This window comes from Chrysemys picta, chromosome 17 (assembly GCF_011386835.1).
Source record: "Chrysemys picta bellii isolate R12L10 chromosome 17, ASM1138683v2, whole genome shotgun sequence".
NCBI classification, from domain to species: Eukaryota; Metazoa; Chordata; order Testudines; family Emydidae; genus Chrysemys; species Chrysemys picta.
In genome coordinates, this window is record NC_088807.1 from 7,091,763 (window position 1) to 7,102,497 (window position 10,735).

The window sequence follows — 10,735 nt, forward strand, 5'->3', positions numbered from 1 at the left end:
TGATGGTAGGAGATAATGAGTAGTTTTGCTGAAAGTAGGAGAATTGGTGACCCACTAGGAGCCGCTAGAAGTTACGTGCTTTGTTTGAAGTTAGCTAATAAAGATTCGTGAAAGAATTTGCTTTCGAACAGTCCGAGGAAGCTTTCTTTGGGCAAGGATCTGACAGCCAAGTTCCCCAGCAGTTAGAGCCAAGGCAGTCCCTCCCAGAAACCTGGATGCTGATCCCTCAAAACCATTTCTTAACTTTAGGTAAATATAAATGAAGATTAGGGTTGGAAGAGACCTCAGGAGGTTCTAGTCCAACCCCCTGCTCAAGCAGGACCAACCCCAACTAAATCATCCCAGCCAGGGCTTTGTCAAGCCTGACCTTAAAAACCTCTCAGGAAGGAGATTCCACCACCTCCCTAGGGAACCCATTCCAGTGCTTCACCACCCTCCTAGTGAAATAGTGTTTCCTAATGTCCAACCTAGACCTCCCCCACTGCAACTTGAGACCATTGCTCCTTGTTCTGTCATCTGCCACCACTGAGAACAGCCGAGCTCCATCCTCTTTGGAACCCCCCTTCAGGTAGTTGAAGGCTGCTATCAAATCCCCCCTCACTCTTCTCTTCTGCAGACTAAAAAAGACCAGTTCCCTCAGCCTCTCCTCAAGTCATGTGCCCAGGACCCCTAATCATTTTCCACTGGACTCTCCAATTTGTCCACATCCTTCTTGTAGTGGGGGGCCCAAAACTGGACACAATACTCCAGGTGTGGCCTCACCAGTGCCAAATAGAGGGGAATAATCATTTTCCTCGATCTGCTGGCAATGCTCCTACTAATACAGCCCAATATGCCATTAGCCTTCTTGGCAACAAGGGCACACTGCTTACTCATATCCAGCTTCTCATCCACTGTAATCCCCAGGGCCTTTTCTGCAGAACTGCTGCTTAGACAGTCGGTCTCCAGCCTGTAGTGGTGCATGGGATTCTTCAGGACTCTGCACTTGTCCTTGTTGAACCTTATCAGATTTCTTTTAGCCCAATCCTCCAATTTGTGTAGGTCACTCTGGACCCTATCCCTACCCTCCAGCATATCTACCTTTCCTACCAGTTTAGTGTCATCTGCGAACTTGCTGAGAGTGCAATTAATCCCATCATCCAGATCATTAATGAAGATGTTGAACAAAACCAGCCCCAGGACGGACACCTGGGGCACTCCGCTTGATACCGGTTGCCAACTAGACATCGAGCCATTGATCACTACCCATTGAGCCCGATGATCTAGCCAGCTTTCTATCCACCTTATAGTCCATTCATTCAGCCCATACTTCTTTAACTTGCTGGCAAGAGTACAGTGGGAGACCATATCAAAAGTTTTGCTAAAGTCAAGATATATCACATCCACCGCTTTCCCCCTATCCACAGAGCCAGTTAGTTCATCATAGAAGGCAATCAGGTTGGTCAGGCATGACTTGCCTTTCGTGAATCCATATTGACTGTTCCCGATCACCTTCCTCTCCTCCAAGTGCTTCAAAATGGATCCCTTGAGGACCTGCTCCATGATTTTTCCAGGGACCAAGGTGAGGCTGTAGTTCCCCCCGGATTCTCCTTCCCTTTTTAAAAGATGAGCACTATATTTGCCTTTTTCCAATCCTCTGGGACCTCCCTCGATCGCCACGAGTTTTCAAAGATAATGGCCAATGGCTCTGCAATCACATCCGCCAACTCCCTCAGCACCCTCGGCTGCATTAGATCTGGACCCATGGACTTGTGCATGTCCAGCTTTTCTAAATAGTCCTTAACTATTTCTTTCACCACAGAGGGCTGCTCCCCTCCTCCCCATACTGTGCTGCCCAGTGCAGTAGTTTGGGGGCTGACCTTGTCTGTGAAGCCCGAGTAATTCAGCTTTTTGGCCCTATAACAACTATGTGGGTGAACCCAGACAATCACTACACCACTGAATGAACTCATGCAGGAAAGTGATAAAAGACAAAAAAAACCCTATCGCCTGTGGGTGAACAACACATATGTCAGAGAGCGCTCACTCTGCATAGCAAAGGAAGACCCATGGGTGGCCCATGCCAGCTGACTTGGGCTCATGCTGCAGGCATAGGTGCCGACAGAAAAAAAATTAGTGGGTGCTTAGCGCCCACTGGCCGCCAGCTCCCCCACATTCCTCCCAGCAACTCCCACCCGCCGGTGGCTCTGCCGATCAACTCCTCCCCCTCCCTTCCAGCGCCTCCCGCCTGCTGTAATCAGCTGTTCCGCAGCTGAGCACAGGGGAAAAACTGCTCCGACCCGCCAGCTGAAACGTGCCGGGGAGGATGCAGGACGTGGAGTACAGCAAAAAATTCAGCAAGATCAACCCACTGTTATATATACACCCCGCATGGCTCATAAATCAAATGCGGTTTTAGTTGAGGCTTGCAAAGTAAACAGCAACCGGATATTTTTACACTCTAGAGGGCTTGTTTGCCTTCTTTTCACAGCCTGGCACACACCATGCTTACTTGGAGGCCCAGAAGACCTTTGGAGTAAAACTGGAATTGTGTAGTTTAAGTGACACGACGTGGGCATGCAGATGGAAAAATGTATCCGCTGTAAAAAAAACTCCATGAGAGCACTTCTTAGCCGTTTGTTGGGACTGTCAGTGCCCCCCTCCCGTAGATTTATTGAAGCATCAGGTTTGTAGAAGAATGTGCAGAAACTAGATTTTGGTGGTGCCTGATCCTTTTTTAGCGTGTTCTTGTATGAGTCACGTCGCGCACAAAGCTCTGCAGCCAGAAGACACGACACTTTCTCAGGCCTGCAGTGTACGTCAGAGAACTGTCAACGCATTAGTATGCGAACCAGCACTAAGTGGGATGATGTTTGGGAGGAAGCCCAGAACTTCTGTGAGCTGCGCGATGTCCCTGTCACCCTGATACAAATGAAAAGTATGCTTATAAACGAGCCATGAAAAAAAAAGCCTTCCTTGACTGTTCAGTTGTTACAAGCACATAGGGTGACCAGACAGCAAATGTGAAAAATCAGGATGGGAGTGGGGGGTAATAGGAGCCTATATAAGAAAAAGACCCCAAAATCGGGACTGTCCCAATAAAATTGGGACATCTGGTCACCCTACAAGCACACTCAGACTATGAGACTATCAGCCGGATGTAAAGGAGAGCACTAAAGAAAAATGGGGCCGACCGCTGTATTTTCCTGTTGGACACACTGTTAGGTGAATGCAATTGCAGGTTTTTGTCCCAGTCCACGGAAATAGCTGAAAGTGCAGATGCAGGGCTAACATGTGATCCAGAGGTGGCACTGCTGGGCTGCTCTGTCAATATGCAAGGGCCCTTTAATCAGCTCCACGCTCGCTCGCGCAGAGCTGCAGTTGGTTCAGGGTGGGTTTGCCAGAGATCATGCTGGAGAAGCAGGCAGCTGCTTCAACATTTCATCCAAATTTTACAAAACTGTCGAAATTGGCCCTGACCTGCTGGCACAGCTGGAGGTGAGACGTCGTTTTCTGCCACGCGCTGGGTACGATCCACGGTGGGTCAAGAGAGACAGTTAGCTTTGTGTTTACTGCACACTGAGAGTGACCTTACCAGAGATATTAACCCTGAGCAGATCATCGACACCTATGGTGCCAAGTCCAGGCGCCGGAGTTTACTTCACTGATGTTTAAGGTAAGACGGCAGCTGGTTTTATTTTTATTATTGTTAGTAGCAATATGTTATTTGCACCGGGCTGCTTTATGAAATACAAGGACTGCTGCTGATTGGACAAATATAATGTCACCGTCTATCTGCCCGTTTGAATGTTCCCATATGAAGCAATACGGACACTGAATGGAAACTGGTTGGTGTAAGCTTGTGGAGAAATGTGTTGTACTGTAGGAAAGCTTAACAGATATTTTAACCCTACCATGGTGTTTAAAAGTAGACTTACCTGTTAATAGTGCTGCTAAACCATACTGCCCAACAGAGTTTAACATGTAGTATAGTTGAGTGATTTCGGGACCTTTTGTACTATAAATTATTATACAATACAATTCTTAAAAAGACACGGGTTTACAACATTTATTTTGTCCATAGTAAAGTGTGTGTGTGATTAGAACATTAGAACATAAGAACGGCCGTACCAGGTCAGACCAAAGGTCCATCTAGCCCAGAATTCTGTCTACCAACAGTGGCCAATGCCAGGTGCCCCAGAGGGAGTGGACCTAACAGGTAATGATCAAGTGATCTCTCTCCTGCCATCCATCTCCATCCTCTGACAAACAGAGGCTAGGGACACCATTCCTTACCCATCCTGGCTAATAGCCATTAATGGACTTAACCACCATGAATTTATCCAGTTCTCTTTTAAACGCTGTTATAGTCCTAGCCTTCACAACCTCCTCAGGTAAGGAGTTCCACAAGTTGACTGTGCGCTGCGTGAAGAAGAACTTCCTTGTATTTGTTTTAAACCTGCTACCTATTAATTTCATTTGGTGACCCCTAGTTCTTGTATTATGGGAATAAGTAAATAACTTTTCCTTATCCACTTTCTCCACATCACTCATGATTTTATATACCTCTATCATATCCCCCCTTAGTCTCCTCTTTTCCAAGCTGAAGAGTCCTAGCCTCTTTAATCTCTCCTCATATGGGACCCGTTCCAAACCCCTAATCATTTTAGTTGCCCTTTTCTGAACCTTTTCTAGTGCCAGTATATCTTTTTTGAGATGAGGAGACCACATCTGTACGCAGTATTCGAGATGTGGGTGTACCATCGATTTATATAAGGACAATAATATATTCTCAGTCTTATTCTCTATCCCCTTTTTAATGATTCCTAACATCCTGTTTGCTTTTTTGACCGCATGGACATTTTCAGAGAACTATCCATGATGACTCCAAGATCTTTTTCCTGACTTGTTGTAGCTAAATTAGCCCCCATCATATTGTATGTATAGTTGGGGTTATTTTTTCCAATGTGCATTACTTTACATTTATGCACATTAAATTTCATTTGCCATTTTGTTGCCCAATCACTTAGTTTTGTGAGATCTCTTTGAAGTTTGTCACAGTCTGCTTTGGTCTTAACTAGCTTGAGCAGTTTAGTATCATCTGCAAACTTTGCCACCTCACTGTTTACCCCTTTCTCCAGATTGTGTGTATCTTCCTCCCATCCTTGCTACACACCACAGTGCTACTGCTGTTGTTCTTCCTAACTCATGATCTCATGATTTCCTCCTCTCTCACGCCACCACCATCTTCTGACTCTTCACTGATCAATTATTGCAAAGCAAATTGTTGTTCTTCCTCTTATTGTAGAGCCAGTTTGTGATGGCATTTTGTGGAATCCTGTTGGTCAAACAACACATTTTGCATACATTCACCCCTTTTCTGTGCGACAGATGATGAGCAGAGCTGCAGTGACCGTAACAGGATAAAACTCCAGGGAGGATAGGGGGGTGCGGGTGGGGCTGCATTAGATATCTCAGGCTTTTGCTGGTCTGTTCTCCAGTGCTGGGGGGGTTGTCTTTTCCGTCGCTTTCAATGATTTGAATGCACATTTTCAATGGCATCTGGGAATTTGGAGCCTCAGAGAAAGAGAGAATGTGTATGGGAAAGGTGTGGGAGGGTTTGGAGAATAAACACAGAGAAGTAGTAGTAAGAGATTTATTTCCAAATAGGGACTTGTCACTTGCTGTTGCAGTGATTGCTAAACTGTAGCATCATGTACCTGAGTGTGAGTAGGAAATACATTTTAATGAGAAAGACCGAGCCACAACTTTGTTTATTCTAGCATCCCTGAGTTCATTTTCTCCTTCTTTGGAATTCGTGCCACTTCATTGGCTATAGCATTTGCATGCCTCTGCACTTGTGCTTGACGTCTGGGTCCTAGACCTGCCCCAGCTGTGGGACGCCTCCTGCTGTTGTGCTGATGTTGGAGCAACTCAGCGAAGGGGCACCAGAACAGGGGGGGCTGTGGGCCAGGGTCCCGTCACTTCTAAAAGCGGGAGGGCTTATGGAAAGCGTGTCTCGCTCACCAACAGAAGTTAAGTCCAATAAAAGACATTCCTCACCCACCTTACGCAGACACATAGAACTTACCCATTCCTGCTCTGTGCAGTGGGTGCAATGTTCCCTCCCTTCCGAGCTCCTGCACTGTGTGTGTGGCAGGCACTCAAGACAAGCAGTGCAAGTTTATTCATTGGTTCCCCACTTCATCAATGGAAAGTGGATATACACCAGCCTTTGTAAACCTGAGCAGATTTACCAAACTCTTCAGGCAACCTCGCTGGTAAAGATAAACAGTAAAACAAGTTTATTGACTACAAAAGAGAGATTTTAAGCGATTATAAGTAATAGGCAAAAAGTCCGAGTGGTTACCAAAAGAAAAGAAGCACGCAGTCTAAACTCTCAACCCTATTAGCCTGGGCAACATCTAGAGTAAGCAGTTTTTCTCACCCCACTGCATATTGCAGTTCATAGTACACAGATTTCACCCTTGAAGCCTGGGCCAGTCTCCTCTGTTGGAGTCTTCAGTCTTCTGAGCGTCCTTGTTGCTTGCAGCATAGGTGGGGGCAGGAGAAAGGCCCAGCATGGGGACACTGAATGTCTGTTTTATACCCTTAGGCCTATGTGCTTGGACATGAGTCCAGGCATGTCTGGTGGGCACTGCTAAGTCACCATGCAAGATTGAGCAATTCCCTTGGTGTGGGAGTGAGTGAGTGCATGTGAGTCATTGCATTGTAACTCCCTTGCTGGATGATGGTTAGCTCCCTGGTTACTGTCTTTTGGGGAACTAGTATCTAGGCGCTTCCCAAACACACAGTATATTTTAGTGACAGTCATACAACACAATTCTCATAACTTCCTATGCATTCATGATATATTTAAATGGACAGGGGGTTTCAGCAGCTCATAACCTTTCCTACGATACCTCACATGGCCTGATTTATATGCAATATCACAAATATATACAAATGATGAATATGGAGCTACAGGGCACGCCCCGGGGGTGTAGAATGTCCCATTTACAAAGGGTGGAAGTGTGGTAACTGTTGGGATAAAGTATAACAATAAGCCGCTAATGTGCTGACATGGTATTAGGGGACAAAGGCATATGTAGGCAATTTTTTTGTGTCTAATACATAAGTTACACATTCTTTAGTATTACTTTGTTTAATACATAAGTTGCAGATTTTTTTAGTATTTGTCTAAAATATAAGTTGCCAGATTCTTCCCATCTCTGTTGCTCATAAAGATTGATAAGGATGCAGCTGCAGAAGAAATACCCTTTGTGTAAAAGAAGGTAAAAGGAATAGATTCATAGATTCATAGATTCTAGGACTGGAAAGGACCTCGAGAGGTCATCGAGTCCAGTCCCCTGCCCTCATGGCAGGACCAAATACTGTCTAGACCATCCCTGATAGACATTTATCTAACCTACTCTGAAATATCTCCAAAGATGGAGATTCCATAACCTCCCTAGGCAATTGATTCCAGTGTTTAACCACCCTGACAGTTAGGAACTTTTTCCTAATGTCCAACCTAAACCTTCCTTGCTGCAGTTTAAGCCCATTGCTTCTTGTTCTATCCTTATCTTCCCCTCCCTCCCTTTCCCAGCTACATAAACAAGCCCTGGCTTACGGCCCCTTTCCTCCCCTCCCCTGAGATCTGTTCACGGACCCTTCCTCCCACCCCTGAGAACTGTTGATGAGGGAGATTTATGGCAACAATTTGTTGCAAATAAATGTATCTTCAAGGTAAAAGTAATGTGTAATGTTATGAGTGATGGATGGGGTGGTTTTACTAACAATGGGTGTTTCTATTAATAAGGGGCTTGGGGGTGTTGTAATGGATGTAGTCGTGTATGTACTAATCTAAACAAAAAGAGTGTGCTGTAATCAATTCGGTGCTTACTGAACAATTGGGTTCAGGGGAACAAGTATCGCAATAAAGAAGCCAGTATTCATCTCCGCCTCTGGGTCAACCTGCTCCTTCTTCTTCTAACAGTTACCATCATTCACCCACCACAAATGTCCTTTTTGTCCAACCAGGCAGCCAGATTGGAATCCATAGGCAAGGAATGTCCTGTGAAGGCACCAACTGTTTCTCTCTTTTCCTCCTGACACTTTGGTGCCAAATGGTAAAGGACAATTGTTTCCCATCTAACCCTGGCATTCTTTGGGGTTGTAATCAGTGCCACTGAAGCAGGGAGTGGTGTTCTAAAAACAGTTTGATGTGGACCATAGCTCTCCATAACTTCCTTCTCTGGGGTAAAAACCAACAGCTGGGTGCCTGCTATTTCTATCCGAGTTCTTGCCAAACCCTTCAACGTGCTAAATGTACACTTCCCTGGAGTAGTTTCCTTTAATAATCTACCCAAAATCTCAACAGTGCTAGTCAGGAATACCTTCTGCAAACATGGCCAGTTTATCCCTTTAAACTGGTGGCACAGGTGTCAGTTAGGAACTAGACAAGCCTAGGTCACAATCTCCGTTAGCTACCTGAGATGAGGTTTCTAAGCAAAAATAGTTATTTATTTTCCTGCAGCGCTCTCAGCTTCAACGCTGATTATATTTCACACACAGTTGCAGTTCCTGCTGAGGGGCGACTTCAACAAAAACACACTTTTATTTCCTCCACAGCGCCGTAGTTAGGGACAGCATTTCCCAAACCACAGGCTTAGCTAGGAGATGACGTCAGAAGCAGTAATGAGCTCTCAAAATCCTAATAACCAGTTCCCTACTGGGTCCCCGGCGGCACTTCGGCGGCGGGGGGGGGGGTCTTCACTCGCTTTGGGTTTTCGGCAACACTTTGACGGGAGGTCCTTCACCCAGAGCGAGTGAAGACACCCCCCCCCCCGCCACCAAAGTGCCACTGAAGACCCGGTAGGGAACCGTGCGGTGAGTACAAGCCCCACGTGCCTGTCCCCACCCATCCGACCGCAACCCAACCCACATCCTGCCCCTGACTGCCCCCCTCAGAACCCGCAACCCATCAACCACCCCCCCCACTCCTTGTCCCCTGACCACCCCCTCCCGAGAACAGGGGTGAAAGTAAGTCCAGTGATGTATCGGTACGCTGGGGCCAGCTCTGGCCCCCGGAAGGGGCGGGGCCTAGGGCAGAAGGGGCGTGGCTGAGGGAGTCAGAGCCAGCCCATCTTGTAAGGTAAGTGCCCCCTCCACTGGGGTAGCAGCAGCAGCCCGGGGCTCCGGGGGCTATTTAAAGGGCCCTGGGCTCGCCTGCTTCTACCGCCCTGGCCCCGTAAATAGCTGCGGGAGCCCTGGGGAAGCGGCGGGGCTCCAGCGGCTATTTAAAGGGCCCTGGGCTCGCCTGCTTCTACCGCCCTGGCCCCGTAAATAGCTGCGGGAGCCCTGGGGAAGCAGCGGGACTCCAGCGGCTATTTAAAGGACCGGGGCAGCAGAGACAGCTGGAACCTCCCCACACTACCCCGGGCTCTGGGGGCTATTTAAAGGGCCCAGGGCTCCCCTGCTTCTACCGCCCCGGCCCTTTAAATAGCCGCCGGAGCACCAGAGCCCTGCAGTAGTAGCGGGGCTCCGGCGGCTATTTAAAGGGCTGGGACCGTAAAAGCCGCCGGAGCCCCGGACTTTTTAAATAGCCCCCAGAACCTGACAGCCCTACCCCAGGGCTCCAGCAGCGGGGCTTTGGTGGCAATTTAAAGGGCCTGGGACAGGACGGTCCCGCGGGCCTGGCCCGTGGACTGGAGTTTGCCCACCCGCCAGCCCCTTTAATAACTGGTTCTACACCGGCTTCTAAATTTAACAGCCGGTTCTTGCGAACCGGCTCCAGCTCACCACTGGTCAGGAGTAACGTCCTGTAGAGCTGAGACATACCAGAGTACAATCCAGCCTCATGAGTAGCTGTATTACCCCTGCCCTGAAATCCTGGGTGCCTTACAATGCCTTGCTGAAGTAGTTCCCACCTGGGCCGCTCACAAACAGCCTTCCAGCATGCAAGCCACACCCTGAGTGTGTGTGTGTAACTGCAGCCTGCCAGCCACACTTGGGTTACACTCAGCCTTGGTTAAACTTCAGGGTATAATCGCAACACATGCCCAGTTCCCGATTTCCCCCAGAAATGTATATCCTGTGCTGCCCAGCCCGCTCCTGGACAGTACAACATATTTGACATCCAGTAAACCTTTAAGAGAATCATAGGCCAGTTTATTTCAATGAGTTATTCGTAAGGCTAAGATTTTGTCATGGTTATTTTGAGTAAAAGTCACAGACAGGTCACGGCGTCTGTGAATTTTTGTTTATTGCCCGTGACCTGTCTGTGACTTTTGCTGCTGCGGCTCCATGGCTTCCCCCACCACCGTGGTAGCTGGGAGCTATGGGGATCCCCCTCCGCCCACGGCAGCTGGAAGCTGCAGGGGGGGGGGAGCGGGGCGGCCGAGAGCTGTAGGGTGACCGTATTTCCCCAAAAGAAAACGGGACACCCCCAGCTGCTCACCCATGGCGTCCCCTTCCCCCCGCATGAGGCTGTCACCTATTGCTGGAACCCTGAGGAGGGCTCCCTCAGGAGTCCGTCACCTGTCGCTGGAAGCTTGCAGGGCCCCCCCGTCACCTGTCGCTGGAAGCTTGCAGGGCCCCGTTGGTTGCCAGCTTCAGAAGTGCCGTAGCCCCTGGGGCTGAAGCAGAGAATGTCATGGAGGTCTTTGGAAGTTACAGATTCCATGACTTCCGTGACCTCCGTGATGTAAACATAGCCTTAGTTATTCAGAAACTTCAGTTTAAACGCACTGGC